This window comes from Festucalex cinctus, chromosome 16, assembly GCF_051991245.1.
Source record: "Festucalex cinctus isolate MCC-2025b chromosome 16, RoL_Fcin_1.0, whole genome shotgun sequence".
In the NCBI taxonomy this organism is placed as follows: Eukaryota; Metazoa; Chordata; class Actinopteri; order Syngnathiformes; family Syngnathidae; genus Festucalex; species Festucalex cinctus.
In genome coordinates this window covers 12,028,526-12,056,219 of record NC_135426.1, presented here as the reverse complement: position 1 = coordinate 12,056,219, position 27,694 = coordinate 12,028,526, and the positions used below count along the sequence as shown (strand labels likewise).

Sequence of the window (27,694 nt, the reverse complement as noted above, 5' to 3'; positions counted from 1 at the left end):
TATATTCAATATTTGAGATTGCCTAATAAATCAAATCAATATGAGCTGACGGGGAAAAAAAAAAAGTCGCAATGATGTATTAAATCTACAAATCAAAAATAAGTTGTAAATTGATGCCTTGAACAAATCCTACATAATGATCCTATGTAGGCTTGTATTCTGGCTTTTTACAAGGGGGCAGCAGCAGCAGCAGCTTGAAGCTGGTGTGGAAAACCGACAAACCCCCAGATTAAGTCAGGCACGCCAGGCTGCCGTGTCTTAAAAGCTTCCTTTTTGGCACGGCGGGGCCACCATAAAAGAGCATTAATGACTACTTCTTATAAACCTGTGTATGGTAATGGTTTCTGCTCTCAGATAGAGAATTTCAAAAGTGCTTTAGATTGACAATAAAAAAGGTGTGAAGGGGGAGGCGTGCGGAAATCATATTTACAAAATCAGAAAAAGGCCCAAATGAAAAGAGACGAATATGAATAATGGACTTTTCCCGGGATTAACATTATTCAAAGCAACAGAATCAAAACGTGGTTATCTGCTGTCCAACGAGCCCGACGTCGATGACAAAACCCGCCGTCGTGTTTCAATTCTTCATTTGAGCCGGCAATAAATTGTAGCGCCGTGATAGCACACATTCAGGCAAGACTGCTCCCAACTTAATTCTCCTATTTACAATAAGGAGATGAGACGGAATAAGATAAAAGGCCGACTTCTTTGACAGTGTCCATGAATGGACCGACAGTGTGTGAGTTTGCGGGAAGAAAAGACAAGCATAGGGGAGTCTGTAAAGAACACAATGTCTCTTTACAATTAAATGTATGATGCAAACGTATTCTAAAAAACTGCTATTGTACACTTGTTATGCAATTACTCGGGGAAAAAAAAAGAAACAAAAAAGCAAAGCAATGGAATTTTTTGAAATGTGCTTTTTTTAAGGCAAAGAAGCCATCCCGTATCATTTACAGATATCCCTGCCACCGCCGTAGTGGGGGTGAGCCAGACAAGTGACGAAAGCCCATCAGTCAGCTCTCATTTGCATATTTGCCAATTGCATTAATTAACTCGGCCCACCTAATCAAGGCTAATTGACCTATAAAAAGGGGGGTAGGAGTGGGGGGGGAGCCCTCATTGTCTGGTCCAATCATCTTTAGCAAGAGTAGAGGAGGCGCACCAGAGAGAGCCGCCGACTTCCATTTAAAAGTCCTGCACGCTTGCAAGTATTCCACTGACGCTGTGCAACTTCCAGCTCCAAAGAAAAACGGAGCCGCTTTCAGACGGGACGGACTTTTTACGCAGGAGCAAAACGGGTGACGGCCGCCGTGAGCGAGGAGGCGACGAGGGCTGGCCGCCGCTGCCGCCGCTGCTTGGCGGATCGGCCGCACACACCCACGCACTCGCGGGACGCAGCCGGCTCAAGACATATCTCATTGTGGCGGTTCCAGTTATTTCTGCTTGATTAGGGCCATTATGTCCCCCACCTCTGATTGATGTCGTCATTCCCCCTCAGCAGTCCTGCATCGATAGATCTTAATGAATTGGTAAATAAGGGCGAAGATTGCGCTTGACAACACCGCAACACTCCTCATTCATAGCTGATAAGATTTATGTAAGCAATTAGGGGCATAAAAAGGGGGGCTGGGCAGGACGGACTGCGGGATAGGGGTTGGGGGGGGGGGGGTGATCTTTCCTAAGCATAAAGTCACATCCAAATGGGACATGGGCATTCCTCGACTTAACACTGGCTTAGTCACACTTCTTTCATGCTCGGCTGGGGACTTTAGAACTGCTCAGGGGAGACACATCACCCTTGCTCCTGTCGGGATTAACAAATTGATTTTTTTTTGGATTTTTTTTTTTAGCAAAAACAAAATATAAAGCTGCAGCGTCACAATGAAAGAACAGATTAAAAGCAGGGGAAAGAAGTGTGTTATTTAAATGATCATTGAATGAATATATATATATATATATTTATTTATTTATTTATTTATTTATTTATTTATTATCAATAACGAGTGACAGGCCAGGGTCGCCCAAAGGTGCAGGAGTGAGCAGAGGTGGAAAAATGAAAGCGGGAGTGATACGGGAGCCGACCCCAAGCCCCCCCCCCCACACAACCACTCCACTCCTCCCCCTTTCAACAAGCACATGCAAATGAGGCCCGTGCTGCTTAACTGCATCATTTATGTGGATAATAGCGGCATCATCATTACGGCAACTCAAATTAAATTACATCACAATTAGCATAACAAAGTGATTGGCTCAACTTTCAAAACAAATACGGCAGCTCTGGCTAATGAACGCTGTTAATTGGCCGGTGTGCATGCTAAATAAAACACGGAGGTAAACATGTGCGCCAGGTGAATCATTCCCAATATATATTTTGGACCAAATGAACGCACAGGAGAAAAGTGAATATCACCAGGGGGATTTGCGACTCAAAATGTGTAGCATTTAATTTTATTGCACTCCAGAAGCTATTACAGGCCAGACTCTGGAGAACAATGTAAATTATCTGCCTTCAAAATAGACTTTGGCCAATTCTCCATGTGAACTAATCACGTAGCTCATTATGCATTAGGGTATTAAATTATGAAGAAGAGCCCCTTTTCGCATTCCTGCACAAAGCTGGATGAAATGTTAATAGCGTGCCCACGCTCGCCCAATAGCGTTGCCCGCGCTCGGCCTCATCAATATTTAAGTCAAGAAATTATCCAACACTTGTCTTTAATAACAATAATTAGTGCTTCGCCCGTGATCAGTCTAGTGACCTCTCCAGACTAAACATCTGCTGCTCAAGAGTTTGTTTATTTTCTTCATGTGATGAATATTGTACTAGGATCGTGTGTGTGTGTGTGCCCTTTAATTGTCTTGTTGGATTAAAAGTAGCAGCAAATGCATCTGGAAATGACCACCCCCCCCTCCCTCTCAACCACCTCAGCAGCAGAAATTAGCACAATTACAAAGTCTACATACATACACACACGAGGCAATTTATCACAACTAATTAAGCAGCAGTGCAAAGTTACACAGCCGCCAGTAAAGACGGCAACGGCAATAAAAAAAAAAAAAAAGTAAAGAGTTGATGGTGGATGACAGCATTGAGAGACGACTGGATCAGTGAGGGGTGGATGGATGAATGGATGGATGGATGCATGACTTTTTTTTTTTTTTTTTTTTTTTTTTTTTACCTTCAAAGTGAGGAGAGCAGAGGTGTCGCCTCCGCCGCCGCCGCCGAGGGCTCGAAAGCGAGTCGAGCGGTGTCACCGCGTGTGGAGAGGCAACACTATCTGTGTCATCACTCCAGCCGTGTTTATGGGGGGAGATGGCATCATAAACAAGCCAAGCTCAAAGCCCCACAACTCCCCACCCCCCACCCAACTTAACCCCCCCCCACCCCCACCACGAGCACCGCCGCCACGCATGCACACCCACCCACCACAAACCAGCCCCCGCCCCACTGTCTCTCTCTCCCGCTCACTCTCTCTCTCGCCAGCTCACCACCAATATGCCATTCATGCAAATCACCATTGCCCCATTAGAAGAAAAAGAAAAAGAAAAAAAACAGCAGTAGACTTCTCTCCTGGCAATCATTCCATCATTTCCAGTTGTCACCGGGGCAATTACCAACCAGGCCCCCCAACCCAATCTGGACATGATGCTGGATTGGGGGCCAAGTGTGTGTGTGTGTGTGTGTGTGTGTGTGTGTGCACGCTGGTGGATAAAATGGAAATTTATGACGCTGGCTTCTTTCTCTCGCCTCACTTGGAAATAATTAAACCTTTTTTTTTTTTTTTTTTTTTAATTTACGCCACTGATGAAATACATCGCATTCACAATAGTGGAAAAGTTATCACTTCCTGTATGAGTGGAAGTTCAACACAGATTTACAGCAAAATTAACTTATTTTTTCTCTCTCTCTCTCTCTCTAATTGCACTCTTAAAACTGTTGGGTCAAAAATTGGCCATTTTACCCAAAACAACCCATTTTTGGGGGTCGTTTTGTTCCGAAAACAAGGCTTGTTCTGTACATAACAACCCAGAAAATTGGGTCAAATTGACCCAAGTTAGCGGCTAGATCCCATTTTTGACCCAAATTGGCTTGTTTTTGACCCAGCGGTTTTAAGAGTGTGCAACTAAATGAAGATAAAAGCCAAAGCGTGTGCATGGGGGTCGCTCGGCGACTCTCCCGTCCCTCTCCCGACTCTCTCTCGCTCTAATGGCACACTCTCTCACTGCGGCTCCAGCAAGCACCATTGTGCACACACGCATCCACAGGCGGACCGGCGCACAGCTCGCCTCTCCAAAACCCGGCTGGAGGACACCCCGAACTGCTTTGATTTGCTGGCGGAGGTATGTGTCGTCTTTCTCCTCTAGCGTGTGGTGTGTGAATGTAAAGGAGAAGGGATGAGTGAGGGGCTGCTCTGGAAACAATTAGCCAAGGCGCGCTCGGGCGACCGACATCCTCGCGACCACAAAGCGCCGCTTGCCGTGACGCATCCTGCACAAGATCACACATGAGCGCAGAAGGATAGAGAGGCTGTGACCTTCTTACCTTTTAAGACAAGAGTGCCAGAGAAATCCGCTCCCCCTGGTAGGGAAACATTTGTCGACGCTCAGATGCCAAAATGAAGCGCACAGGGGAGGAAAAAAGCCAGCGAGAAAAGTACAAATCAAAAAGTAGAAGAAAGAAACTGAGGAGCATCACTGGTGAGGTATTTACAGGACAAGCGGACAGAGAGGGGCGCACCGCTGCCTGGTCACGTCGGAGAGACAGTTGCCGATTGAGTGCCGCCTAATTAAAACAAGTCAGGCAGCCCCGCTGGATTGTTTTGACGCCCGAGGACCAATAGTACACAAAAACCGGCGGCTTGATCGTGCGGCGGCGGGGGGAGAGAGGGGGGGGCGTATGAGGGGTGGGGGTGGGGGGGGGGGGGGGGGGGGTTGTCAGAGGAATTGTGTACGTTTGGGATGAGGAGGGGGGGAGTGGGTATATAGGAAGGAGTTTTTTTTGTTTTTTTTAGGCTCATTGACGTCTCTTTTACTTTTTCCCTCAGAATGAACCCTGACACTGATATGCTATCGCGTCCAAATAGCACAAAACAAAGCAACCACTGTCAAGGAAAACAAGGATGTACATTTATCTTATGATGATGGGATCCAGATACTTTGCAAAAAGCTGATCTAAGTAAAAGTAACTACCGTAATAAACGATAAGAAGGAACATTTTGGGCTAATTGTCTATTTTTTTTTTAATTCTCACTCATTCTTCTGCTGTCTTTTCTCTTTCTCTCCCCTTCTCCCTCTTGCATGCCACAGATGTTTTCCTTAGTTGCTACGATAGACAGGAATCTACTGGAAAAGGAGAAAGCCTCGGTCTCCCCCAAGAGAGATGAGTACAAAGCCCCCAGTCTGCTCGCAGCAGATGCGGAAAGACGGTCCATCTGCCACCAGCTCGCTCAGAGATTTCTTATGTCTTGCTTTTTTTTTTTTTTTTTTTTTAACAACATACACAGTCTATGCAACCCACACACAATCCAAAATTTCAAAATTCAAAATTAAAACAATAGTTTAAAAAAACAAAAACAAAAAACAAAAACAAGCACCCTGGGCAACTCTGACAGATTTATTTCAGTGAAGACGCAGCCCCCAACGCGGGCTAAAGACCACTTGAACTCGCAGCTCTGAGCGGTGGGCTGGCATGATTTAACAGGCTGCGAGCAGCACATTATCTCCCGCTGCAGCATATTTCAGCCGTATGATATTATTATTATAAGGCCGACGGAAAAAAAAAGAAAAAAAAAAAAGGCAGCATCCGAGGCAACGAGGCTAAACAATCAGTGTGAAATGAAGACACGCAAAGAAAGGAAAATGGTGCCAATGTGACTGAAATAATTACACTAATTGTTTTTAAGCATGCACATTATGCCTGCAATTTCTCCATCTCAGAACTTGAGGCTCCCTCAGACACTTTTAAACGAATCCACCCTCAGTGCCTCCGTGCAAAAGGCAAACAAGAGGCCCCTGGCCTGAGAAACGTCGACTTCACTAGGGGAATGCTATGCTTCTTTCTACAGATCTGTGACAATCGGGCCTCCTCCCTGCAGTTATTTATTCCCTTTGTCTCTTCTTCCAGCGCTTTTCTGCTGCCAAGGTCAACAGAGACAAACAGGCCCACCAGCGTCTTGATGTGGTGGCAGCGGAATAGAGAGAGGTGAAAGACAGTAAAAAAAAAAAAAAAAAAAAAGTGTGTGTGTGTGGGGGGGGGGGGGGGGGGTTAGGAGCAATGCATGGCGGTGGCGGGTGCAGACATGTGTAAGTGGGTACAGTGAGGAGGGGGTTCTTGGCAGCAGCTGGCTACAAAGCTTGCCAAGAGCAACAGCAGTGATGATGCCTCCCATCTACCGTTCCCAAAGTGCACAAAATGGAGTGCAATACTTGCTTGGAACCAGCAGGGATGCTGCTGGTTCGCTTGCAAATAGGAATGACTGATTTTGAAAAATAATATACAGTAATTGCAATTTGTTTTACACCGAATATTGTGATTGCAATTTAATATATTTAATATGCAATTATTTTATCAAGGTATTCTTTCCATATATATATATATATATATATATATATATTTATTTTTTTTAAAGATACAAGCAATAGGCTAAATGAATCAACAAACCATACCAGATTTATTCTACGTCGTTTCATCTTATAGGTTAGACCAGGGGTGTCCAAACTTTTTCATTTGAGGGCCACATCCAGAAAATCAGAAGGACGCAAGGGCCACATAATGTTATGAAGAGAAATTGTGTTTAGTCCTAAAAATTGTACAAATAATTTATTTGTGATTTTGCATATTTAGAAAAATGCTCCAGCATTTACACCATTTTATTTGTAATATGGCAGTAGGGTTATTATAGTTTTGGAATTTTTCATTTTAGTTTTTATTTTGTTGTGAGTTTTTTTTTTTTAAGTTAGTTTTAATTAGTTTTCAGGCAGGGTAGTTCTGTTTTTTTTTTATTAGTTTTAGTTCTTTAATAAATGCTTAGTTTTAGGTTAGTTAGTTTTAGTTTTTTTTTTTTTTTTTTAAATGTTTATTACTTGTGCGCAATATTTAAAGAACATGATGGGCGCGGCGTCATTATTCCGGTTTATATCAAAATAAATCTACTAAAAATCACATTTAAAATCATCCCCAAAGGCTCATGCATTAAATTAATTACCAAATACTAAAACAAAGGACATTTTTGCTACAATTATAGTTTTATTTTAGTTAATTTTGTCAACATAAAATGTAGTTTCAGTTAGTTTTCTTTTTTTTAAAAAGCATCTTCGTTTTTATTTTATTTCGTTAACGAAATTAAATTGTTTTTGGAATTTTAATTTTATCGTTAGTTTTATTTAACTAAAATAACCTTTAATAGCACCTGTGTTTTTTCGACACCCTCCCTTCTTACTTTGACCATCTCCAAACATTTTTTGTTTTTATTTGATTTGAACTGAGTCAAATGCCATTTTTAGCATATGTCGCGGGCCACTAAAAAGTGGACGGTGGGCCGCAAATGGCCCCCGGGCCGTCGTTTGGACGCAAAACATTTAACTACCACAATTAGAGTTGTTAACTGACTATAAACACTTTGACTCGCAGTCTTTATCACTTCAATGTTTCATGAAACAACGATGGACTGTTTCTTAAGAACTGAACTTATTTAGACACTGTAAAAATAAATAGATAAAATCGAGATACATGTACAGGTACGAAGGTCTGGAGCAGAGCAACAAGATGTCAACTATTTGGAAGTCAGCTCAATAAGTCACTGGCGTAGTACAGGAGCAGGAGTTCAGAACATACAACCTCTTTAAAAACATTACAAATACGAAGCCCAGTTTGGTGTAATGGGCTCCTTGGTCACCATACACAAATTGTGGAAAACACAAAAGAAAACGACATGAATCTCAACATCATCAAAGCCAACACTTGAAGGGTGTAGTGAGAAGGGAAGGGAGGGTGTCCTGATTTGTCTCCACCCTCACATTTAAAAAACAAAAAAGTAGTTGAAGTGGTCTGTTCAAATATGCTGAACAGCTCCTTGGCAACTAGCACATAATGATAGCAAAATGTTTCCAAAGAGACACACACAAAAAAAAAAAAAAAAAAAAAAAAAAAAACTACGCACACATCAGCCATGTTCATTCATTGTCACATGAATGTTCCACAAAGCACAATTTCGAGGCCACTTAGTCCCGAGCCAAATAATGCATAATGAGGGGGTAGTGCTATTTAAGTCCTGGCCGGTGTTGATCACATGATATGTTGCTTATGGCCAGAGAGCACAGACCATTAAGAAGCGATGATTATATAAGTGCTCGGCAGGCTGCAGCGTTTTAATTTACTGTACTTAAAGCAGCGACGTATCCATGGCAACTTGCTTTGCCCTATTCAGAAATCCCCTAATGAAATGCCTATTAAGTGGCTGATAATGACAGCATCCAAATATATTTGCATATGTATTTCACATGGGAGGAAAAAAAAGAAAGCAATGAAGTGAAGAAAGCGGGCCGTGATTTTGACTGATTCGCCGCTGTTTAGGTAACTGCAAAAGCAGTTATTATTGGACCCAAGTGAAGTCGACATAAATGGCCACACTCAAAACAAGTGCCCTGTATCTTTTTTAAATGAAATGTGGTGATTATACAAGGAGAAGCGATGCTGCTTTCCTCTGAGAGCGTCCACACGTGACGTCCATTTGGCCCAGAGCCCAACAGGATATCCCTGAGAGACTGTTTTCTTGAATTAATATCAACAACTCCAGTAAGCAGCTCGAGGGAGAAGACTCCTTGACCGAGCAGGGACACGGGTTCCGATTGAAAATAAACCAGGTTGGACGCTCATTGCACCCTGGACTATCAACACCCTCGTGTATATTGCGCTCAGCAGCAACTCCGTCGGAGCCCGTCGCTGTGCCTTTCTGCAGACTCAAGGCGGGAATTAAAGTATACCTTTCAGGCAAAGAAATAGATGAAAAAATAGAGATTGAAAGGACGCAAGTCAGACGGTTCAAGCTGACCGCTCAACAGACACTCGAGGTTAAATTGGATATACACAAGGCATCTCTTGAAACGCAGATTTGAATTAAAAGAACTTGCTGAAATCAAAGACGCCGCTGAGCTGAGAGAATTTACATAAGCAAGTGAAGCTCACAGCAGTTTACCTGCTAGACGGCGCACTGGAATTAGATGAAAGACTCCAGCTTGGCAGACAACATCCCGCCCTTTCCCCACTGTAATAGATATGATCATAAATGAGATGACTTCCGACGTTGTTTTGTTTCCTGAGGTACAACAGCGGTTTCACGCACTGAAACCGTCCCGGTGAGGAATCCGAGAGCCATTTGTGATGTGTAGTGTCTGAGGAAGCCACAGCAAAAGGGGCCTTCTCTGACGGGATGATGATCATGTACACAGCGCACAGCTAAATGGAAGCCAGACACGCTCCAGTGGAGGTCAAAAGAGCACAACACCTGCCGAAAACCTGTTCTCAAAGATCTTGGGCTGATTCTGAGTAGGAAGTTTTACGCATCTGTTGGATGAAATTATGACAAAATGTCATGTTTTATTGACATTTGTGGATGTGGCCATCTTTGTGGAGGGAGTATTCCTTACTCCCTAATCACTTGATAGCGATATTAGATATTATTAGAGTGCACTACGGAGGATGTATACTGTGTGTGTATATATATATATATATATATATATATATATATATATATATATATATATATATATATATATATATATATATATATATATATATATATATATATATATATATATATATATTTAATATTCCTGATTATGGCATTTTCAGCCAAATATCTTATCTCAAAATATTTTAATATTTCCTCAGACCAAGTAAAAAAATGCCACAATCAGCAATATTAAAACGATAAAAGGCTTGCAATATTTCAGTTGATTTGTAATGATTCCAGAATGTAAGGCATTTTTGCTTATTTAATTGCATTACAGAAAATAATGGACTTTACCAAAATATTCTAATTTTCTGAGACAGTCCTGTATATATTGCTCGACATACACTCCATGCAATATATGACGAAATTTGGCATGGGTCAATATTAGATTCTGCTCCTTTGATAATGGTGAGCAAAAATAACCCGGTTAAAACATTTAAATTACGGCTCTAAAATGACCTTCTTTGAAATATTTGGGTAAATAAAAACTTTTTTTTTTTCTCTAATGAACACAATCTTTCATTTTAAACAAAACATATGTTACAGAAGAAACATACCAAGTTAAGTTTAAACAAGTAAATGTTAACCTTCTTAGATTTACTTCTTCTTGGTAAGTTACAGTCAGTATTTTTTAACAAACCCATAAGCTACTCGTGTGTTAACTAAATTGGCATTGTTGGTACTTCTTTTTTTTTTCTTTTTTTTTTTCCAGACATTAAGCAACATCTGTGTTTAAGAGGTGCCTCATTTACTCAACTCTTCAATGGCCAATCATATTGCACCCTGCTTAAAAGTTCCCTCAAAAACAGATAGCCAGCATTGAAAGTTTTTGAAACCTTGACTTTTTTTAAACTGTCAAACCGGCAATCAGCCCAGCCTACATGAGATGTATGGCTTTTTCTATCTAACTATCGGTTGTTCACTAATTTTCAAGAAATATAAAGCGGGATAAATTGAGGGCCAAGCCGATACATGCGACACATTAGAGCAGTACTACAAAATGGCAGACTCACTATATAAGACACTATGTAGCGGATGGGGAGTGATTCGCAACACAGCAATGCACAGGAAACTACTGTAGAGCATGTGCACTTGGTGATCATGCTGTCAACATCAAGTCGATGTATTTGAGAGCAGCTAACGAATTCCATGCATGTGGCATTAAAAATAACGTTAAGAAATCAACAGGCACTAAATAACTGAGCGTCAGAGTTGCTGTGGCAGTTTTTGCTGACAGCGCAACAATCCATTCATGGCAAAATGAGACACTGAAAAAATATTCTAATTCATTCATTCATTTAAAAAAAAAAATCAGAAGAAGAATAAAATTATCATTCGGCTGTTTTAACGCTCACTTTTCTACAGCCGCAACAAATTCAAAGCTAATTTTTACGGGATTTACATCTGGAGGTAATTCACTGCATGGAACTGAGCCCACTGGAGGCCACGATAACCCTCCAACTCCGCCACCCTCCCTTCGACTTTTTTTAGGACTTCCGCTGAAATGACACACATAAAAATGTTTTCACTGCGCTGTCAACTAGACACGAGGAGAAGATATAAGTGCTGCAGACACAGACGGAGTGCTGGCGATAAATAAGCCAGCACAGCTGCACTGCTGTTAAATTTCGTCCCCAAACAAAGAAGTGGACTTCAAGAAAAGAAAAGCGGCGCACGGGTTAATTCCTGACACCAGAGTTGGGTGCACGTGGGAGTTTATGGGCACCTCTCAAGTGACCAGCTACATCTGGCCCGTCTAAGTGGGCTGTCTAATAAATGGCACACTTTCCCAATGATCCGCTTTTTCAAAGCAGAGGCAAACGCTAGACAGATGGATCCGGTTACACTCTATGCATGCCGTCTAGTATTTATTTTATTTATTTTTTTTGCATGGAATTATGCAGAATATAAATCTTTATCGTAATCCTAATTTTAAAACTCACCAATACCAAGTACTGTACATACCTTTGACGACAAAAAAAAAAAAAAAAACGCTGCTTGTTACAATAACGTTCAAGTCTTGAAGCATCTTTCTTTCTATATATATATATATATATATATATATATATATATATATATATATATATATATATATATATATATATATATATTATTCATTTAACACAATGACAAAATATTAAGATAAAAAAAAGTGTTTGATCACAAGTTTTCAGTCATTCATGAATTTATTTCCCCATCTAAAATTATCTAAAATTGTCCACCGTAATGTAGACTGAATCATAAAAAGCCGGCAAAAATCACTGCTGATGTCAATTAGCCACACGGGGAAATATTTCATTTAAATTATTTATGTATTTCATTCCTTAGAGAAAAGAAACAAAAGGGGTAAAGAAAGAAGCAAAATGTGTAATATCTGCCCCTAATCAATACAAAACAGTCATGTCACGGAACATAATTGTATACAATTACAAAAAAATAATTCAATAAAATAATCTAAAGTAGACAAATTTATCTAAAATCTCAACAACAAAAAAACTAAATCAGCAAATGAGGCAATGTTAGCAGTAAACAACAAGCTTGTTTCACTTTTATGAAATAATAACTTTGATATCCTCAAATGAATGATCAATTAATCATCAAAAATATCAATCTCGTCATCATTTTCGGACTCAGCAGCCCAGAATTACTCAAATCATTAAGATGTCCTTGGCACTCAAAACTAATAAACAAAAAAATGTTGGTCAGTATAATCAAGAATGCCAGCAAATCAGGAGATTGTATTATACACGGTGCAGACAAAAAAATAAATAAATAAAGCTTTTTTTTGAAAGGTAATTTTTGGAGAGCCGTATTATACACATGTGCGTATTATACAAGGGATTTTACAATACCTGGTATCAGTACTTGCCAATCCTTACAAAAATCCAAAGAAAAAACACTGGTGGGGGGTTGTGTGAAGAACATTTGTTTAAAGTTCAAAATGGAATGAAGTTTAACAGGACAACACACATTCGCCCCCATCCTTTCAATACCAGAGTTCCCCTCCCCACTCCGCTTGGCCACACTTCTATCCTAGCTCTAAATGTATTTTCCAAACGAAAATAAACGGACTGCGACCGGTTTGAGGCAGTCCTGCTCCGGAATATGAGATCAAATAAAGGCTTCCGTGGAGGCTGAAAGGAGAAATGAAATGGCTTCTGAGGAGACATGTAGCAAGTAATAAAATTACTCCTTTATATCTTCCTAAACAGCATGTTCCCCTCGTAGTGGACGAGGGGGCTTCACTTTGGTCAAAGACAAGTACGCAAGTGGCAATTTCTCCTTCAGGCGAGATTCCCCGATACAATTGTCTGCAATTTCCCTCCAGAAAACGAGAAACTATTCCGGCAACAAGTTAAGCGAAAGTTTCACTTTGACGACGTGCTTGGCGGACGCCACCGGTGAAAAGGTTCGCCAAAGTGGAACAGCGAAAATGATTTATAAGCCAATTGCTTTTCAATGAGGCTCAAATGAACGCTTGTGAGCATTGGCGGTTGACCACCGTGTGACACAAACAGTCGACCATCTTCGGGGGATGGATGGAAAAATGTCACAAGTTTGAAAATTGCTTTGCCATTGGGGCTATACACGCACTATTCCATTTAGCATTGGGAAGGGATTTACAACAAAAGTCTCCCTGCTTAAATTCAAGTAGTTTATTTGTATTCCTAAATAGCTGGTCACAACAGTGCTCACATACTGCATTAGAGAGAATGTTCAATTGGAGAGAATACATTATAATTCATTTTACAGTGGCTATTAAACCTTCAGTAAAAAAAAAAAAAAAAAAAAGCTTTGCAACAAAGATTGAGCCACTTATCAGAGAGACTCACTGCCTTTAAAAGCTGTCCATGTTCAGTGGGCTGAGTGGCAAAAAAGCAATCGCTGATGACTTTGAAAATAGGACTAGAATGTACAATTTATCAAAACGTTTAAGGCTAGCGGGGATTTCAGCGAATCAAAAGGTTGTGACTGTTCAAAAGCCACATCCAGAAGGAAGGCGCCAAATTGTGGAATTAAAACAAACATTAACATATCAATCTTGAGGTTTGGGCTTAAGTGTCCAAAAATATCTTCAGGGTTTTTTTGTTTTTTTTTGAAGGCAAGGAAAAATACATTCCGGTACTGGTATATTACGGTACTGCTATATTTTGCCATGAGATTAAAACAGAGTTAGAATTAGAAGACATTTTTTTCATCAATCATTTTTGTTATTACAAGCAAGGAAAAAAAAATACTTAAACTTATTAAACTAATTATTATCTAACACCCCATCTATCATGATACGTGTCGTCATACATATCAAAACATATTTCAAGAGCGATGCAGACCAGGGCTTAATTGATATAAATTGTTTTGACTTATTTTTTTTATCTTTTTTTTTTTTTTTATGTAATAAACTTCAATAGTTTGGGCTTTGACCCCCATATATATATATATATATATATATATATATATATATATATACATACACATACATATACATATATATATATATATACACACATACATACATACGTATATATATATATACATACATACATACATACATATATATATATATATATATACACACACATATATATATACACATGCACATACATACATACATATATACACATACATATACATATATATATATATATATATATATATATATATATATATAATAAAAAATATATATATATAATAAAAAAGTTAGCTTTGAACTATCACACTTGATTTATACCCTTGAATATCTTGTGAACTTTTTTATGTAAACAGGGTTGCTTTACACCAAAACTAGTGTGTAAATCTTTCATGAGAAACGGCTCAACTCTAGCTTTAATAAATACACATAACCGCATGCAGCTAGGCTAGCAGGAAACAACTTCAAGAAGTTACGAGCTATATGGCAACGTCATTAACTTTCCCTCCGCGCTGGCTTTTGCCCCCATCAAAGCGCGTCGCCGTGTATACAGGAAGACAGATGGCAAAGGGGATGTTTCTGGCGGCTTAAAAGTACCCATCAGCCACCCGCACCAACAGAAAGCAAGAAAGCGCGCTCACAAATACGTACATAGCACAACTATTAGGTAATCTCCTCCTTTGTTCACTTTCCCTGAGCCCCGTTGACTTGCTTCTATCTCCCGGTTTCACCTTTAGCTGTGCCACCGACATTGCTGTACTGGAATGTGCCAGGATGAATGGAGAGGAATTAAGATTTGGAAGTAATTTCATATATTTGTTTTGTTTATTGAATTAGGATGACAGTACCAGGATGGTTTGAAAGCCAAAGAAGTGTGCAGAATGGTGGCGGCACAAAGGCTCTTTGTTTTGGGACAAATCTGAAGTTTCCTCTTGGATATTTAATATCCTGCAAGGTACCAACCAGAGTTACAGTAGTCTAGTGTCTGGGTTTCATATGAGGGGAGGGGAGGGCGTGTTGCATGTACTCGACTGCTGTGTGGCTCACGTGAGGCGCTCCCAACAAAGGCTGGGGAATCAATCAATTGGTACAGAAAATACCTCCTGTGCCAGATGTGGCGGCTTGAAAAACATCTTTAAGAAGACTTTTGCGTGCGTTCCCCGAGTCCAAAACGGTGTCAAAATACGATGAAAATAAACACGTGAAACAGGGCTGTCAAAAACGCTTTGACTCGTGCTTGTTATTTACAGTTGCTTCTCGCAAGCGCAGCGTGTCAAATGCTTTATCACACTTTCAACGTTCGAAATGAATCTCGCCTTGCAAAAGGAAAATGAAAGACATGTTTTATCAGCAGGTGATTTGTTTTTTTTCTCTCCTCCTGCATCTTTTACAAGTCTTTGGTAGTTCCTCGACTTGCTCACGCGTGCATGCGGGGTGTAATTATAAATGCAAGGCTTGCTAAAGGGAGCTGAACTTTTCACACCTTCCAAAGCCACAAAATTGGATGATTTTGCGGTTGCGCAGCTGCCGCGCCACGCTAATGCAAGGCGGTGTCATATGAAAAATATTCCTCTCCCCAAACCACAGGGCTGGTCATTAATGAAACGCAGGCGGCGCAGTGAGGTCATACAGAGTCTAGATTTCAGCAGCCACACTTAAAAAACGCTCATAGAGAATAGAGGAACATGAACACAAATCAGATTCCAGCTCCAAGGACGGGGGGAAAAATAAATAAATAGAGAAAGGCACCGGCCCCGCTCACATTTTCCCCCAGCGCTCTGCAAACAACCGTCAACTGCAGCTCAGAAACAGCTCACAATGAGAGCAGACTAAACAATCTGCTGCGGGCCAAGCAAAATGCTAAGCAACTCCGCACACAGGATGTCTCAGCCTAATTGCCAAACGATCGAATCGCACAATGGAATCCGTCCATTTGGCAGCATCTTCAAACTTGGCGCCACGCTCTCACCTTTAAAACTGTCAGCTTTTTGTGACCAGGGGAAGATGAGAAACACAAATCGCCCGGGCAGATTTTTGTTGGGCTTTATGGAGCTTACGGGAAAACTGGATGGGTGGGGAAGTGGGGGAGCTTGTAAACGACTGATTAGAATCCAAACTGGACTAAAGGGCTCCCCCAAGGAGAGGTGAATGCTTGGGATGGACGATTATGTGGGAGGAAAAAAAACAACAAAAAAAACATCAATAATTCAAAATCTATTCAACTACCAAGACTCAACTACTCCAAATTACCATCATAGCCTCATGCCAATTCATTCCTGCACGCTAAACACTATTGTTAAACACTCTTTTCTATTTTTTTATTTTTCTATAAATGAGCTAATAAATAATCACGTGACATTCAAGAATCTTAAATTTTCACTGCATGGACTAATTTTAATTTCATAAGTCGTGGGACTTACTGGGCTAACTGAGAACTCGGGTATCATATTCTGGCCCATATGTAGAAATGTGTGTTGGTACAAAGGTTAAATGTCACTTGAAAGAACAACCACAAAATAAATTACTAACAAACTAAAATAGTAATATAATATCAATTAAAAAATATATAAATTTGTGTGTGTGAATGTTATTTGAAGGAATATCAATTCGGGAATTCGATCATAATTTCCTTTTAGCATGTCAATGGTATTTTACATTGACTTTAGCATTAGCACTGGAAATGTTTTAAAAACAATGTCTTGTATTTATATATAATGTAATTAATTCTTGTGTGCTTAATTTTTACAGTATACTTCAACAGTTCAAAACAGCACAATTGTTTTTCTTCAATGATATTGTTTGTACGCATTCACTGCCATAGACGGGAATAGACGTCATTGATCCATTTGAACTACTTTTTGTTTTTTGTGTAATTTCTTAGGCCTTTTTAATTGATGTATATTTCACATTTTATATTGCACTACAATGTTGTGGAGGAGAACTGGGTACTGGAGTTGAGAATTAATATTAACTAAAACCTTTATACCGGCTTTTTTTTTTTTTTTTTTTTGCAAAAATTTGTATTTTGCCTAAATCATCTCATCATGATGCAAATGGTTCAAGTTTTTTGTGTTTCCTGAAAAATTTGAAAAAAAAAATGATATTGGCAATTACTTTGAGAAGGTGTCAATATACATCACTTCAGCTGTGTTTGGCTGCATTGTCCCTGTCAAATAAAAATTTGAACTCAATTGAACTGGCCTGGCAGTGAGCGGTTAAGTTCTGATCAAGAGAAGCCAAAATCTAATCTAAATCACAATTACATTTCTACTAATTGTGTGGCCCTAGTTGGACACTAGACAGTTGAAATTGACATTGGGACACCAAACAAAGAACAGTTCTGACACCGTGCCCCATGTGGCCCTGTATTTTTGCAGCCATGCTCACCCGTGACTTCAAACAGCAAAATAGCAGCACATTGACGAAACACAACACAACTACTGAGGGATTAAAGCAGGCAGGGTGGGGAGGGGGAACACGCACAAGGTAGTAGGCCTCGACAGCAGATGGTAAAATTAACATTTCAACAGTTCTTTCCTTTCATGTAAGTCTCAGCACAACTTTTTTTTTTTTTTTTCCCCCTGCAAGAACGCGCTTTTGGTAAGATAGAGTGGTGCAGAAGGCATCTGGAAAAAATGGGAAGAGGGATATCGGTTTATTGCTCCTAGTGGTCCACCTCTATGAAAAATTAAATAGGCCTGTTTTGCAGGTTTCCCCTCTCTGGAGTGCTCCTAGCTGCATTAGGGAATTATCATTCCCATCATTATATGTCAAACAACAGCAGGTAATAAAACAAAATAAACTATTATGGAGTTTCTAACTCATGAAATGCTGAAAATGGTAGCTTGATAATCTCGAATGAAGAATCCAGCGTCCATCGCTGCATCCATTAATTTGGACACAGTCCTGGCTAAATTACATGTGTTCCACCTCTGTGACATTTTAAATGCAATTAAAAACTGGTTATGGAAGTGCTCACGCCAACTGGCCTGTGATGAAGGCAAATCACCGGCGTGATTAACATGCAAACGAGCTCACGCTGGCAGTGGAGATTGGGGTTTGAAAACCTCAATTACTTTTGTGTGATTATCTATTTACCAGTACACAGATTTCCATTTCTCATCTCCAGCCGAGGTTCTCCACGCCAGAGCCTCAATTATGAGCTCCGTACCTTTTATTTATGATGCGCTTAATGTTGTATTACAAGCGCTGGTATTTTTCACTGTGATGCATTGCGCCTATACTGGCACGGCCACCAGACCAACTCTTCCTCGTTTGTTTCCCGAGGACTTATTAACGCATCCATCCAAGCCTAATTTACACTCACTTTAATCCTTTAGTCTCTCTCTATTTCTCTCGCTCTCTCACTGTCTCCATTAGACAAGAGGAGTGAGAGTCATGGATGGAGGAAAACAGTTTCCCTTTAATAAAAATGTTTTCCACTTAAACCGGAAAATATCTCATATACATGAATTTGTGCACGACCGATTGCATTCGGTAGGTGTCTATTGTAAACTGAGAGGAAGGTGAGCAACAAAACACTCATCGTGGACCATCCTGTTGACATCAGGCCGAGAAGCAAAGGATGGATAACAACAGTCAAATACAGTTTTAAATTGATATTTTTCATAACATTTTTAATTAATTATACCATATATGTGCATACATTAGGGCTGCAACTAACAATTATTTTAATAATCCATTAATTAATGACCTAGATTAAAAAAATATATTTTAATTTCCAGCCCTTTATTTAACTATTTAACTTGACAGTACATTTTTTAGTATTCAATGACTGGTTTGGTAAACATGTCAAAAAACATAATGTGGTCATTGTTTTTCACATTAAATGCATATTTTTGCAAATGTTTTAATTTGATTCAACATTAATACAACCAGTCTGCTTTCATGGAGGAGCACTACAGAATTTGGAGAATATTTACTGCTGAGAACATGAAATTTGGACAATTTTAAATTAAACAAGGTCTCTAAAAAAATTTATTGATTCTCAAAAATAATTAGATTAACTTGATAATTGATAAGTTTTCGATCATGATTAGCCAATGTCTGTGGAAAGGTATGTGACACATGTCAATCCATGCCTGTCATTGCCAATCACAAAAAAATAATCGCACAGTGTTGCCTGAAACAACGATCCATTTTTTTTTCCTATTTTCTCACATTACAGACCAAAACAGTAACTGAATCGTGTCTGCACATTTTCTGTATTTTTTTTTTTAAATAAAGGGATGGAAAATTGGATAGATGGATGTTTTTTTTTCTACATTGATTCATCAACTAATAAAAAAAAAAAAAAAAAGACTTTAAACAAATATATATTCATCTATTTGTATTTATAATGTGTATATGTGAATGATAAATGTATAAACAAATTAAGTTAATAATAATAATAATAATAATAATAATATTAATAATAATATAATCATCATCATCATCAAGACTTTCTCTTCAATTTTTAACGTGAAAATTTTTGCTCCCATTCATACTATTCGGGCCCTTTGTGACTGTGGAGGACTCGTGCATGTTTGCCTGTGTGTGTGGTGGGCAACCATAAAACATGCCCCGTTGATCCAGTGAAGCAAAAAGGAAAACAGTGCCATCAAGTGAAATTTCCGAGGATTCCTCAAACACCTCTGTGAAGACTGATGTGGAATTGCAGGAAAGCTGGAGAAGCTGAGTTGTTCATCAAATGCTATTTTATAAACCAAAATGGATGAATGTCTACTTGTTTTTAAATCAGAAAACATCTGGCAAATCCATCACTTCTTTTTTTTTATTGCACATGACGGTGAAGAAACGAAGGAACAAAGAGAATGATCATGATTAGAACTGTGGTCGCCAGCGGTGGATACCACGTTGAGCGAATGAGACGGTGGCGATGGCGAGAATCACGAGCGAGACCGAATAAAAGACAGGAGCCAGGGAGAGAGCTCAGATAATGGCAGATAATGGACAATTAACTCCGGCTAGTAGCGCCGGCTGCAGTGAATAGCGGCTTGGTGGTGCAGCAAGTCCCCAATCACCACTCGACCATATTCACATTGGGAATAGGGGCAATATCAAGCTGCGGGCTCGCGGGCCTCCGAGGTGTACACGCTGCATTAGCAATCTCCACAATGCCTTCAAACAATGCTCCAGAGCAACAAAGTGTCCCAAAGTGCCAACGCTAGCACTCTGCCACTGGGGAAGTGTGTGGAGTCCTAACCTTGCCTATTGTTTCATGTCCTTTCACCAACCAAATAAACCCAAGAGCCATAAATCTGTTGCAAAAAGTGTCATAAAGACATATACAAACAATACATGCTGGACATATACGTACGCACGTAATCTAATTGCAGAAGTAAATGAGCGAGTGCATCAAAGTAACAAAGTGTGCCTTTTAATCGGGCGACGGCCAAGTGTTGGAAGTGGCCACCCAGCCCACCACCACCTTCAAGCTTCATCTCAATCTATTGATCTGTGAAACACGGAGGCCCATGGGAGCCAATTCACTTAATATCACACATCTAATGATGAGATGAATAACCATAACGCCGCTTGCTAATTAAACGTCTTACAAACCATTTAACTGACTGTGCGTCAGGAGGGTTCACCGGGGGTCGCCGCGTTTGTTTTTCATTTCTGGCTCGCCAACGAAAACAGGAGACATGCAGGAGGTATGAGGAGTTGGGGGTGTTGATGGTGGAAAACAGCTCATGACACAATGGTGAAAACACACTAATGATTGTTAGCAGCTATGGCACTAATCCCGAATGCTGTCAAGACTTTGAAGGGAAAACAATTCGGAGGGGGGCGGAGTAAAAGCGAGCAAGACAAACATCTTGGCTTCCGTGCTTTTTTTTTTTTTTTTTTTCTCCCCCCACTCACTGCAAATCTCTTTGGCACACATTTGCATCTGTTGACATTATGAGATCACATGCACTGTAAATACATGAAAAAGGAGCGACCTTCTGTCTCGGTGAGAATGTGTCTGATCCACGTAAAGGTGTGTTTAACATACAGTCGGTGAGCCAATGTACCAACAACATCCAAAACACTAATCCCTACTTACCGTTAGTAATTACCCAACATTGAAATGCCACCGTGTTGTGGTAAACGATAATACGTGCGGGTATGCCGAAGACAAGTATTTGTATCTAAAGCAAGGCTCAAACTATTATTTTTCTTTTGATAATGAATTACTTCATTTGAGGATGAAATTTCTAATTTTGTGGAGCATTTTTTTGCAGGTACCTGAAGCAAGGGTTTGTATGCCTAATTCATGCCTGTTGGCAGGTACCTGATGCAGCATAAATAGCACCGAGCTTGCGTCGAGCCTTCTATTAAAAACACATGTAGGTTACCAGCAAAGCTTTTTGGGAGCATCTGCGTAGTTCAATTTTCAGAAAAACAAAATCAGTCATTTTCAGATTTGCTATTCAATGTGTTTTGAGACAGACAAGGGGTGCAAATTAGCGGTTAGCACAAAAGTCGCTCAGAACTATGGTTTCTTTTGTGGTCCTTCTGAATGACATGATGGTAAACACTATTATTCCTTTAAAAAAAATAGATATGATTCAGGCAAGCTGTCCATTGAGGGGACTGGGAACAAAGTATCACAAAGGTCCAACGTCTGCCGCGATGAATATGTGTGAGATTATAACCCATGTCATCATTTCCAGAATGTAAAACACTCTTCTTCTTTTTCACCCGCTGACTATTCACTAAATAAATGGGGAAAAACTATCACTGCCGCGAAAATATTGGACAAAAGGCAGAGGGGAGTTTTGAATGACCCTTTTTCACAATAAAAAAGGCTGTCCAAACACATTGGGAAGCAGCCGAGTGGGAAAGAAGCTCTTGAGTATTTATCAGCAGGTACAAAGCAAACGTATTACCATGTCACCTGGACCACTTAACTGTACGGGTCGAAGCGGAGCTTTACATAATGCCAGGTGAAAATATCAGTGCGGGTTTCTTTGGATCTACAACTTGGCGCCGAGTACAACTAAAGGATCATTCCGCGGACGCTGGTTTCCAAACCCGGCCGCTCTTGAATTGAACCGATACGCTGACTCGCTGCTGAATAAGTCTTTCTGAACAAAAATGGTGGGAATTAAACGATTTGAAAGAACTTTGTGAACGTCAAGTTACGTTCATAGACTTTAACAGACAGCTGTGGCTTTTGGCGCAGCCAGCAAAGTAGAAAGTAAACACCATAACGTTGGCGTGCTCCATCGTAAGCGGCCACTTGACTGCAAGACCTTGAATGCAAGTGTTACTTTTCGACAGAGATGCTTAAAAAAAAAAACATTTAAGTTGTGAAATTCCAGAACTACGGACAACATCTTGGACTTGCTCTCCATATACAGCAGCCGTTCATTTAATGCATGAACGTGAAAGAGAAAAAACATCTGCGTGTGTGTGTTACAGCGATTCTTCCAACAATACGCCCGTTTATTTACTTTATCTACAATACAATGCTTCACTGAGCATTAGCAACTCGGCGACACAGGTTTCAATCAGCCGTTGAGAAACGTGTGCACTCGTGTGTGTGCTCAGCCAGGTGGGGAGATGAGATGAACGCGACCGCCTAGGAGGCAGCAAGCAGTAACAAAGAGGTCGCAAGTGCCGCAAAATAAAAGCACGCAGATGGACAGAAGGTTCCAAAATAATACAAACAGTGGCAACTCTGCTTTAGGGGGAAAATGGGGGCCAGATGGTACAGTTTTCCCATTTTTTAATGGGTTTTATATTTAATACAGGACTGTGACGTTTTATCAATGTTCATCTACATTTTTCACAAAATGTCATTAGTCCAAAGTTTGCTAATTGCAAAATGACCAAATGGCCTATGGTTGGGCACACCTGTTCTAAAGGGCTGTATCTGTGTGTGTGGTGTTTAGTAATACGATTACTTCTGCTGATAACGGTGAGTACACACTGTGTCCTTCTCAATCCGTGTATATTTGTGAGTCTTCGCATTATCAAGCATTCTCTGGTGGGCACTTCCATCAATCATCAATTCAAGTCAATGACAATGCCCACCTCTACTTTTTGAGATAGACTCTTTTGTAAACATTTTGTTAATAAGCGAAACTGACCACTATACATGTTCTATGGAGGCATCAATTTTCGGGAGCCAATAATGTCACAAATTATGAACAGGTTCGTTCATGGTGCGCATGTGAGTATGTGCACTGTTAAGTGCACGCTACATGTCCGCTACTCCGCATGATGTCACCCTCCACCACTCCACCCCTGTGGAGTGTGCGGGGTCCGGGGTTGGGGTGCTTGGAGATTGTTCTCCCCCTTACTCTTACTTCATGTTTACTCTCACTCTTACTTCAAAATCTGGCCGCTGTTTGGCAACCCGTCAGACTTCGCCATTCTGTCTTCCTCTGTTGGTCACTGTTTTTACGTCTCTTGGATGGGTTGTAATTAGGGATGCACAATAATATCGGTGGCCGATAATTATCGGCAATTATCGACCAATTTGACGTCAAACAGATAAACCAGATAATAGAGAAATCTGCCGATAATTATCGGCAATTTGATTTCATACAGATGAACCAGATAATAAAGAAATCCAGCAGTAATTATAGACATGCCACGTTGGTCCATCTGTTGTGGCTCATATCAATAAAATTCTGCTTCATGGTGCTTTATATACATTGAAACATTGTGCAAAGTTTATACAATGTTTCAATGTATTTGTTAAACTTCTAAGTAGGACTTGAAAGCATATTTGTATTCAAGTTAATTTTGCAAACAATTATCGGCTTACTTATCGGTTATCGACATCAGCACCTCTAAATTATTGGTTTATCGGTATCGGTTGAACATAGCATTATTGTGCATCCCTTGCTCTAATTGTGAATGTTGTTGCCCTGTACTCATGCATGTGCAATGAGGATAATTATTTTTTTTATTTATTTATTTTTTTTAAATGAGGATAAATTCTATCACATTCCATTATACAAGATCCATCCATCCATTTTCTTGACCGCATATTCCTCACAAGGGTCGCGGGGGGTGCTGGAGCCTATCTCAGCTGGATTTTGGCCAGTAGGCGGGGTACACCCTGAACTGGTTGCCAGCCAATCGCAGGGCACAAGCATACCTAGGAACAATTCGGAGCGCCCAATTAACCTGCCATGCATGTCTTTGGAATGTGGGAGGAGACCGGAGTACCTGGAGAAGACCCACGCGGGCACGGGGAGAACATGCAAACTCCACCTAGGAAGGCCGGAGCCTGGACTCAAACCTGAGTCCTCAGAACTGGGAGGCAGACGTGCTAACCAGTCAGCCACCTCCATTATACAAGAAGATGGGATTAAAAACAAAAACATGCGATAAGGTCGCGTAAGAGATGACTGTACTCGTTTTTCAGGTATGCATCTGACCTAAAGAGTTGGCGCTGCACGCCAAACTACAAAAGTGCATTTTTGGGAAAGAAAATGTGAAGTCAAAGTGAATGGAAAGGGAGAAGTCTTTCCCCTGAGTAGTGCAGAGCGTGTTTCTTCCAATAAATACAGGTGAGCAGCTCGACAGCGCAGGACCACCGAGTTGACTGACAAGTGAGCGCTCTCACTGACCTCCATGCTTTTGTGTTACATGACAGAGAGGAGCTCGCCTGGACTGACAAAGAAGAAAGTGTGCGCGGATTTTGGCTGTTAAAAAGCGCACGCGCATCGTGGCCGGCCAGTTGCCTTCACAGGTGAGCAGCGGGAGGGAACACCCGTGTGCATCGGTTACACAGGGAGAAAGTGAGGAGCTGCAAGTAGGGGTGGGGGGAATATATGCAGTGTGCCGACTGAATCTTTTCCACATGACGGGCCTCGGGCTGTTTTTGTCAACTGCACTCTTGAGTAGCAAGGAGTCAGGTAGTGTGACCACATGATTGCCCAAGAGGCACTACAGTGAGAGATGGAGAAATGGGGAGAGAGAGGTAAGGGAGAAGTGAGAATGATGGGTTGGTGGGAGGGAAGAGGGGAGTGGGGTGGGCTTTGCATGGACAGGGCCCATGCAGCAAACATGATGAGGTGTAATCACAAACCCCATTCAGAGTGCAGTGGAGTTTGTCAACATACACACAGTCACATTCCACTGTCTGTCAGCTCCATGACCCGAATCAAGCTCGCTGTGTGTTTTCACACACACGCGCACACCCCACACGCACACACGGACGTCCGTTCTGCTTCCAAGCAAGTAGCAGTTTCACAGTCTGGTCTTGTGCTTATCCCTTTTCAGGCTGCGATCAAATGATCATTACGAACAAAGGATTTGGATCTTTGCCCGTGGAGTATAACCCACATGGTTTGAGTCACACCTAAAAAAAAAAAAATACAGAACAGTGTACTTACAGAGAATAACGGAATTGTAGTAATGAAAGAAAATGTCCTTCAATAAGCAAATAAATGCATTTTTTGGAAAGTAAGTTCAGACACCGTTGCATGGAATCTGAACGAACCCCAACTCATCAGCAGGTAAAAATAGTGCACATTTAAGTTGAGGTCACGGCGACGTCCCGGTGGAACACTGAACTGTCAAGGCCTTACATAAAGCCTGAAAAATGAGGCGGCGTGACAGTTTAGTGATAACACAGCAGTTCAATCTGTCAGGACAATCAGCATTTAGACCTTGGGAGAAGAATGTGCGACTGTGTGCAACCGATTGGTTGGACACGATCAGCGGGCCAGTGAAGCCACTCGTAATTCTTCCCACCTGAAATGGTGAGTTCAAACCAGTGTCAGGCCGCTCTGATGTCACGCCTGTCTCAGGTTGAGTTTCACAATAATCTGCGGCTCGGAGGCCAGCTTCCGCACCCAAAATTTCTCCAATTAAGTTGTGTGGAAAGAAAAACATGTGAAAGATGAGACCCTGCGCTTGTTTGAAGAAATTATTGGAGGGGTGCTTCATGCAACCAAACCTACGTCAGACCTATAACAGGATAAATACTGTACTACTGTCATAAACTAGATAGACTAGACAAGAATAACAGACGTTCATGTGGAGTGGTAGGAAATCTGCAATCAATTCCTAATGCTCTCTACATTGGCGGCGTGATGGGTCACATATGGTTTCATGGTACTGTTTGGCGAAACACATTTCCCTTATGAAAATAATGTGGCCCATTTAAAAACAGGACAGCCCTCAATCCTGAGATCAGCTTGGGACGGAACGTCATCGCTCCATCAACTCTTGCTCCAATTTGCTCACACTATCAGACCCAAAAACCTCATTAAATCCCCATATGGAAAGTTGTGAAAGTTGCAGAAGTTCTCTGCTAAAAGTGTGAAGACAACACAGTGGACCAAAGAGAAGAGGCAGGAGATCCTTGGGACTGAGCGGACGAAAGAAGGGAGAGTGAACCTTTGATGAGTAAGAGTTTTTGTTAAGCGAGGGAGCTTAACTTTAAAATATTCCATGTGGCGGTGAATGGGGGATTGACCAGTGGTCCTGATCTGAGCCACACACTGGGGCACTGGGGTTAATGGTGGATAAAGATAAAAAAGGGGGGGTTGCTTTGCCTGATCTCATCCTCCCCCACGCGTTACCCTTCAAGTTTCACCTCCCGCACCAATCCCGAATCGGCTTGACAATGGAGGCTGCCAATGGGGAATCATCCGAGTCTTTTTGATTTCTCCCTCTACCCCCTCGACGGGTCTGAGTGGCCGGGGTAAAGATCCGCAGAGGTTCGCCCACTGAGAGGGCCGACACTTAGCAGGCTGAGAGAAACCGTTTGAGGATTGGAAATGAAATGACAAGAGCTCTCTGATCTATGACAAGAAATCAATTTCAGACTGGAAATGTGAGCAGAGGGCTGCTCACTCTGAACTGGAGTTGCTTTAAAGTAGCCAAGTAAAACTTAATTGCTGGAGATTTTGTTATATCACTAAGTACAGCAATTGGGATTTTTTTTTCAATGATTAAAAGGAGTTTTCAGACCAGTTAGTGAATATCTGCTGGCTGAAAAAGTAAGCACTCGTCTTTGAAGATATAACTGAGCGTTTGATAAATTAAGAACTGGTTTTCGAATCTGTTTAAGGCAAGAAGAGCATCTGGACTCTGCTCTGGAGAGATACGACTCTTAGGGGAGTGGACCTGGCAGGACTGGTGAACAATGTCAAAGACACTGCACTAAATATTAGATGTTCTTTCATACTTTAATAAGTATATCCAAAACCCCAATGGCATTGATTCAATGATGATTAAAAGTCATTGAATACGATAGGGAATGTATCCGTTTTTATTGTTTCATGATGATTGTATGTCCAGGCTAAATTAGCCAGCTCAATTTAACGTTAGGTTCAATCAAAAATTTAATGTGGATTCAAAAGGGCTAAACAATTTTGAAAAATAAACAATTCGCGATTCCCCCCACCACCACCACCCTGTCAAAATTTCTTTACAAGGTCTGCTTCCCATGATTTTATTTTATTTTTTTAACAAACAAAGGCAATAATCAACAATTTCAGATTTATTATACATAATTGTTCTGGCTTACTCTAAAATAAAAGCAAAGACAGATTTGAAAATTGCATTGTAC

The 27,694-nt window shown here is 40.7% G+C and overlaps 1 protein-coding gene across 8 annotated transcripts in view; it reads right to left on the bottom strand.

The window, feature by feature from the left end:
- foxp2 (forkhead box P2) overlaps positions 1-27,694 on the bottom strand; it is a 102,745-nt gene that overhangs the window by 64,460 nt on the left and 10,591 nt on the right. Inside the window, exons 1-2 of one of the 8 annotated variants that reach the window (XM_077499371.1) lie at positions 4,547-4,814; positions 3,183-3,292 (exon numbers count right to left, since the gene is read on the bottom strand). The exons of 3 other annotated variants lie outside the window; for them this stretch is intronic. The gene's annotated coding sequence lies outside the window, so the exon portion shown is untranslated. Of the gene's footprint in view, positions 1-1,472; positions 1,617-3,182; positions 3,331-4,546; positions 4,815-27,694 lie in introns of those variants that run through there. 4 more of the 8 variants (XM_077499372.1, XM_077499377.1, XM_077499376.1 and 1 more) reach the window with 4 other exon arrangements.